At 42.4% G+C, this 7,478-nt stretch overlaps 1 protein-coding gene across 1 annotated transcript in view; it reads right to left on the bottom strand.

Moving 5' to 3' along the window:
- Positions 1 to 352: 352 nt before the first annotated feature.
- Positions 353 to 7,478, bottom strand: part of LOC126262769 (uncharacterized) — a 36,876-nt gene continuing 29,750 nt past the window's right edge. Inside the window, exon 7 of the mRNA XM_049959593.1 lies at positions 353 to 502. The gene's annotated coding sequence lies outside the window, so the exon portion shown is untranslated. The remainder of the gene's footprint in view (positions 503 to 7,478) is intronic.

Here is a 7,478-nt window from a genome sequence, read left to right as displayed (position 1 = left end):
GTGAGAACATATTTGGCCTTAATTTGTTTGGCTTTCAAATTCAGGACAATGTGTTGTCAGTGACTGCATTCAGTGCCAAAGACAGTGTAGCTAGCTTGTTGAAAGAATTCCCCACACTCTTTTCTGAAGGTTCAGGAAGGCAAACAATTTTGTTGCACATATGGGGTGTTCGAAAAATCTCTGTGCTGTATGATTGTTAGCCACACATGCCGTATGCCGCAATGAATATACCGAAATAAAACTCTGAAATACAAGTTAATTTATTGAATATTCATTTTTACTTACAAATTTTCACATTAAATGTTGGACACACAATTCAATTCGTCTAATCATGTTTCCAAACACAAGCTGTTACAGTTCTGTAACAGAAGTAGTGAAAGTGAATATATAAACCGTCCAAAATTCATTGATGAATTGAAAACTGCAATAGCAGTTGCTTTCACTGCAGCCAGAAGATAAAGTCAGTTGGTGTTAGGTCATGCAATCGTGGAGGCCAAAGTCCCTGTGAAATTATGCAATCACCAAAAACATCAGCAAGCAGTGACATTGAAACGCAAGGTGTATGCGCGGTTGCACCAACTTGTTGGAAATAACCGTTCAGTATTTCACTTAACCCACGTTCTATGAATGGGTACATAATATCACTGCAGTATCATTGTGCATTTATTGTTTCATTGAAAAATATGGAAAGTAACCCTGGCAGGCAAACAATCATACGGCACGTGCTGCAGAAAGACACTTTGAACACCCCATGTTGTTGTTGTGGTCTTCAGTCCTGAGACTGGTTTGATGCAGCTCTCCATGCTGACCTATCCTGTGCAAGCTTCTTCATCTCCCAGTACCTACTGCAACCTACATCCTTCTGAATCTGCTTAGTGTATTCATCTCTTGGTCTCCCTCTACGATTTTTACCCTCCACGCTGCCCTCCAATGCTAAATTTGTGATCCCTTGATGCCTCAAAACATGTCCTACCAACCGATCCCTTCTTCTAGTCAAGTTGTGCCACAAACTTCTCTTCTCCCCAATCCTATTCAATACCTCCTCATTAGTTACGTGATCTACCCACCTTATTTTCAGCATTCTTCTGTAGCACCACATTTCGAAAGCTTCTATTCTCTTCTTGTCCAAACTAGTTATCGTCCATGTCTCACTTCCATACATGGCTACACTCCATACAAATACTTTCAGAAACGACTTCCTGACACGTAAATCTATACTCTATGTTAACAAATTTCTCTTCTTGAGAAACCCCATATTACTATGAAAGACACTGCTCAGCCGAAATTTTGCTTTGCCCAAACTGTTCCCATTGCATTATGGGACAAAGTGACTGCTGAACTTAAAGAATTGCAAAATAGAGTTATTGTTCCCATACAGGCTAGTCAATGGGCGAGTCCACTGGTTTTGCTCCCCAAACCTTCCTGTCACATTTGCCTCTGTGTTGATTTTAAGTCTACCGTCAACCCACAAACTGTGACTGATATTTATCCATTGCCATGCCCAGAGGATCTCGTGGACAGATTAGGTGCTGCTCACTTCCTTTCACAAACTGATTTGCACGATTCATATCTTCAAATACCATTAGATGAAGAATCTCAAACCATGTGTGTTGTGAACACTCATTTGGGCATGTTTAAATATTTGCATTTGCCTTTTGGCAATGCTTCCAAACCTGCCATTTTCCAACAGCATTTGGAACAGCTGATTGCTGAAGTACCACTCTATTCAAACTATTTGGACGATATTGTCATACCAGATCATACACCTGAAAAACACAATGCAAATTTGCATGCTTTGTTTCATGTGTTATCTGATGTAGGACTAAAGTGTAGTATGGACAAGTGCGATTTTTTTAAACCGGTGTTGCAGTATCTTGGTCATGTCAAACAGACAAGGTGTACATCCTCTTCAGTCACATTGGTTAGCCATACGTGACCTGCCAGTTCCTTGCAATGTCACAGAAATGTGACAGGAAGGTTTGGGGAACAAAACCAGTGGACTCGCCCATTGACTAGCCTGTATGGGAACAATAACTCTATTTTGCAATTCTTTAAGTTCAGCAGTCACTTTGTCCCATAATGCAATGGGAACAGTTCGGGCCAAGCAAAATTTCGGCTGAGCAGTGTCTTTCATAGTAATATGGGGTGTTCAAAGTGTGTCTGCAGCGCGTGCCATATGATTGTTTGCCTGCCAGGGTTACTTTCCATATTTTTCAATGAAACAATAAATGCACAATGATACTGCAGTGATATTATGTACCCATTCATAGAACGTGGGTTAAGTGAAATACTGAACGGTTATTTTCAACAGGTGAGTGCCAAGTAGCTTTTCAAAAACTTAAAGATGCATTGCTTAGTGATCAATGCTTAGTTCACTTTGATCCTGAAAAACCAGTTGTATTGCAAGTTGACACTACTACTAACAGAATCGGTGCAGTGCTTTTGCACAGATTTGGTGATAAAGACAGGCCTATTGCTTTTGTACCAAAAGTGTTGTCCAAAGCTCAGTGTAACTACTCACAAAAATAGAAAGAGGGATTTACTATTGTGTATGGTGTCGCCAAATTCCACCACTATTTGTAGGTCAAAAAATTCTACTTAGTAATGTATCACAAGCCATTGCAGTAATCGTTTCATCCAACGAAGCTGGTTTCTGTATGAACTGCCCAAAAAAACATGGGCTTTGTTGTTGTCTCAGTACCAGTATGAGACTGTTTATCATCTGACAGCTCAACATGGTAACATGGACACACTTTCCCATCTTCCGATGGGCCCCGATACAGACTTGACGCTTCTGCTGCATCTTTTTGTCAAATTGATGCTCAGGAATCTGAATTGCTTCAATCTTTTCTTCTGAACTATTGGAAAATTCCACAAGCTACAGAAGCTGATTCATATCTGAACATCTTGCTAAAAAACATTTGCCTATCTTGGCCTTGCTCATTGGACAGCATCAAGAACTCTGTGGTGCTCCGATATTTTGCACATAGGCACAGCCTTCCTATATAGCGAGGTGTGATTCTTGTTCAAAATAACTGGACAGTCATGTGTGTTGATCCCCAAAGCTTTGCAGAAAGAAGTGTTGCAGTTACTTCACCAAGGACAATGGGGCAATCTTCCTACAAAATAGTGTGTTGACACTGTACTTGGCAGGGTGTAGACACCCAAATAGAACAGATGACATCACCGTGTCACGCATGTGCGGAAAATCAGTCCGCTCCACCACAAAAATTCTCTGCTTGCCCTAAGTCGCAATCACCATGGCGATGTGTGCACATAATTGCGGGACCTTTTTGCAACATTCGTTGGTTGATTATGGTAGACTCTTATAGCAAGTTTCCTTTTGCTGTGCTAATGAATTCGACAACGTCATATAGCACAGTTCAGGCATTGTCCTCTGTTTTTTGCCTCAATGGTTTGCCTATAAAAGAAATTATTCAGGTAGTGAAGGGCGACTAAAATTTAATAGTCATGGGTGACTGGAACTCGAGATTAGGAAAAGGGAGAGAAGGAAACATAGTGGGTGAATGTGGATTGGGGGAGAGAAATGAAAGAGGAAGCCGTTCGGTAGAATTTTGCACAGAGCATAACTTAATCATAGCTAACATCTGGTTCAAGAATCATAAAAAGGTTGTATACATGAAAGAATCCTGGAGATACTAGAAGGTATCAGATAGATTATATAATGGTAAGACAGAGATTTAGGAACCAGGTTTTAAATTTTAAGACATTTCCATGGGCAGATGTGGACTCTGACCACAATCTATTGGTTATGAACTGTAGAGTAAAAATGAAGAAACTGCAAAAAGGTGGGAATTTAAGGACATGGGACCTGGATAAACTGACTAAACCAGACGTTGTACAGAGTTTCAGGGAGAGCATAAGGGAACAATTGACAGGAATGGGGGAAAGAAATACAGTAGAAGAAGAATGGGTAGCTCTGAGGGATGAAGTAGTGAAGGCAGCAGAGGATCAAGTAGGTAAAAAGACGAGGGCTAATAGAAATCCTTGGATAACAGAAGAAATATTGAATTTAATTGATGAAAGGAGAAAATATAGAAATGCAGTAAATGAAGCAGGCAAAAGGGAATACAAACGTCTCAAAAATGAGATCGAAAGGAAGTGCAAAATGGCTAAGCAGGGATGGCTAGAGTACAAATGTAAGGATGTAGAGGCTTATCTCACTAGGGGTAAGGTAGATATAGCCTACAGGAAAATTAAAGAGACCTTTGGAGAAAAGAGAGCCACTTGTATGAATATCAAGAGCTCAGATGGAAACCCAGTTCTAAGCAACGAAGTGAAAGCAGAAAGGCAGAAGGAGTATATAGAGGGGTCTATACAAGGACAATGTACTTGAGGACAATATTCTGGAAATGGAAGAGGATGTAGGTGAAGATGAAATGGGAGATATGATACTGCGTGAAGAGTTTGACAGAGCACTGAAAGATCCGAGTCAAAACAAGGCCCCGGGAGTAGACAACATTCCATTGGAACTACTGACGGTCTTGGGAGAGCCAGTCCTGACAAAACTCTACCATCTGGTGAGCAAGATGTATGAGAGAGGCGAAATACCCTCAGACTTCAAGAAGAATATAATAATTCCAATCCCAAAGAAAGCAGGTGTTGACAGATGTGAAAATTACCAAACTATCACTTTAATAAGTCACAGCTGCAAAATACTAACGCGAATTCTTTACAGACGAATGGAAAAATTGGTAGAAGCCAACCTCAGCGAAGATCGGTTTGGATTCCGCAGAAATGTTGGAACACGTGAGGCAATACTGACCCTACGACTTATCTTAGAAGATAGATTAAGGAAAGGCAAACCTACATTTCTAGCATTTGTGGACTTCGAGAAAGCTTTTGACAATGTTGACTGGAATACTTTCTTTCAAATTCTAAAGGTGGCAGGGGTAAAATACAGGGAGCGAAAGGCTATTTACAATTTGTACAGAAACCAGATGGCAGTTATAAGAGTGGAGGGGCATGAAAGGGAAGCAGCAGTTGGGCAGGGAGTGAGAAAGGGTTGTAGCCTGTCCCCAATGTTATTCAATCTGTATATTGAGCAACTAGTAAAGGAAACAAAAGAAAAGTTCGGAGTAGGTATGAAAGTCCATGGAGAAGAAATAAAAACGTTGAGGTTCGCCGATGACATGGTAATTCTGTCAGAGACAGCAAAGGACTTGGAAGAGCAGTTGAACGGAATGGACAGTGTCTTGAAAGGAGGATATAAGATGAACATCAACAAAAGCAAAACGAGGATAATGGAATGTAGTCGAATTAAGTCGGGTGATGCTGAGGGAATTAGATTGGAAAATGAGACACTTAAAGTAGTAAAGGAGTTTTGCTATTTGGGGAGCAAAATAACTGATGATGGTCAAAGTAGAAAGGATATAAAATGTAGACTGGCAATGGCAAGGAAAGCGTTTCTGAAGAAGAGAAATTTGTTAACATTGGGTATAGGTTTAAGTGTGAGGAAGTCGTTTCTGAAAGTATTTGTATGGAGTGTAGCCATGCATGGAAGTGAAACATGGACGATAAATAGTTTGGACATAAAGAGAATAGAAGCTTTTGAAATGTGGTGCTACAGAAGAATGCTGAAGATTAGATGGGTAGATCACATAACTAATGATGAGGTATTGAATAGAATTGGGAAGAGGAGTAGTTTGTGGCACTACTTGACAAGAACAGGGGACCGGTTGGTAGGACATGTTCTGAGGCATCAAGGGATCACAAATTTAGCATTGGAGGGCAGCGTGGAGGGTAAAAATCGTAGAGGGACACCAAGAGATGAATACACTAAGCAGATTCAGAAGAATGTATGTTGCAGTAAGTACTGGGAGATGAAGAAACTTGCACATGATAGAGTAGCATGGAGAGCTGCATCAAACCAGTCTCACGACTAACAACAACAACAACAACAACATGGTTTGCCTGAAGTCATAGTGTCTGACAATGGCCTTCAGTTCATGTCCAATGAATTTGAAACATTCTGTGATGGCATACAGCATCTAACTAATGCACCGTTCCATACACAGTCAAATGGCAAAGCTGAACGTTTTGTCAGAACCTTCATGCAACAGATGGCCAAACTTCGCACCGCACACACCACGGATCAAGCATTGCAACTGTTTCTCACCTAACATTCGTATCCACAAAATGGACCACCGACGGAGGAATTACTTCACGGCCACCGCAACCAGACACTGCTCCACTCTCCTCAGCATCCGGTGCCGAAGGAAGGCTGCCAAGTATCACTTCACACCACTTTTTTTTTTTACAAGGTTTTTAGTGGCAGCAGACTGTGGGCTCGAGGTGAGAGAGTCCGTAGACTTGGCACTTGCATGTATCTTATTTCAGGTCCAGATGGCTTGCATCGCCGACATCAATATCAAGTTTGCCTGTCATGTGTACGATGATCGTCCTCTCCCAGATTCACTTGACCAGAGGAGAGCGCAGCCACAGTAGCTGCCAGAGAGTGTCGTCCCGACACCTTGGGACGACCCCATGGAGACTGAGCCTTCGCCTCCTCTCGTCCTACTGATGGAGGTGGACACGCCCACACTACCAGCGCCGACACCTTTTACATCTTGTTATGGGACTCAGGAGCACTACACGTATGCTTCTGGGCATTTTCCAGTGTACGTTTCCAGAGAAGACCGGATGGCGGGGTACAACCGGAAGTCTGATGCCCCAGCAGCCACAGCTTCCAGTCCCTCTGAGCGTTCCTCCCCTCCTGTTGTCGTGCTTCTTATACAATGACGGTCCATCAATTGGGGTGGGTGGGGTGGGGGGGAATGTTATGGCGTAAAGTCAAGCGCCAGCACGCCAGTCAGGAATGACAGACGAGAGTGCTGTGAGAAGAGGTCAGCCAATCACACGTTGACCTGACCTCTTTCCAGGACAATGCGACAGTGGTCAGTTCAATATTAACTTCAAGATTAGTGACTTCGATAGCAATGTCCACGCTAGTTACTTCAGTTGTGCTCTCTATGTAGCACAGACTTGGGATTGCCTATACAGAAGAAGATTGATTATTTTGTATGTCGCCCTTTGCTTGCGGTACAACTGTGTAATTGCCGTAGTGAAAAAATTGCAATTTTCTTTTTGTAATAAAACTCATTAATACGACTGGTTTGACTGTCTAGCGATCTGAGTATGCAGGTTTCCTAGACACGATCACCTTTTATGTCACATACTTAAAATCAGAAGTCTTATTCCATTGTCACATACTCTAAGTGCTGCAGCTGACAACTGAGTGGGGTGGCACCCTCTACAACTTCCCCCCCCTCCAAACACGCCCACACCCACGTGCACATGTGCGTGCGTGCGCATGCATGCACGGAGGGAAGAGGGGGCGGGGGGTGGGGGGGGTGGGAGAGAGAGAGAGAGAGAGAGAGAGAGAGAGAGAGAGAGAGAGAGAGAGAGAGAACACTGAACAGCTGTGTAGTGATAATCCGGTTTAAAAAACATTGTCC

This window comes from Schistocerca nitens, chromosome 1 (assembly GCF_023898315.1).
Source record: "Schistocerca nitens isolate TAMUIC-IGC-003100 chromosome 1, iqSchNite1.1, whole genome shotgun sequence".
In the NCBI taxonomy this organism is placed as follows: domain Eukaryota; kingdom Metazoa; phylum Arthropoda; class Insecta; order Orthoptera; family Acrididae; genus Schistocerca; species Schistocerca nitens.
Note: the sequence above shows the minus strand (reverse complement) of the source record. Positions and strands in the feature narration are given on the sequence as shown.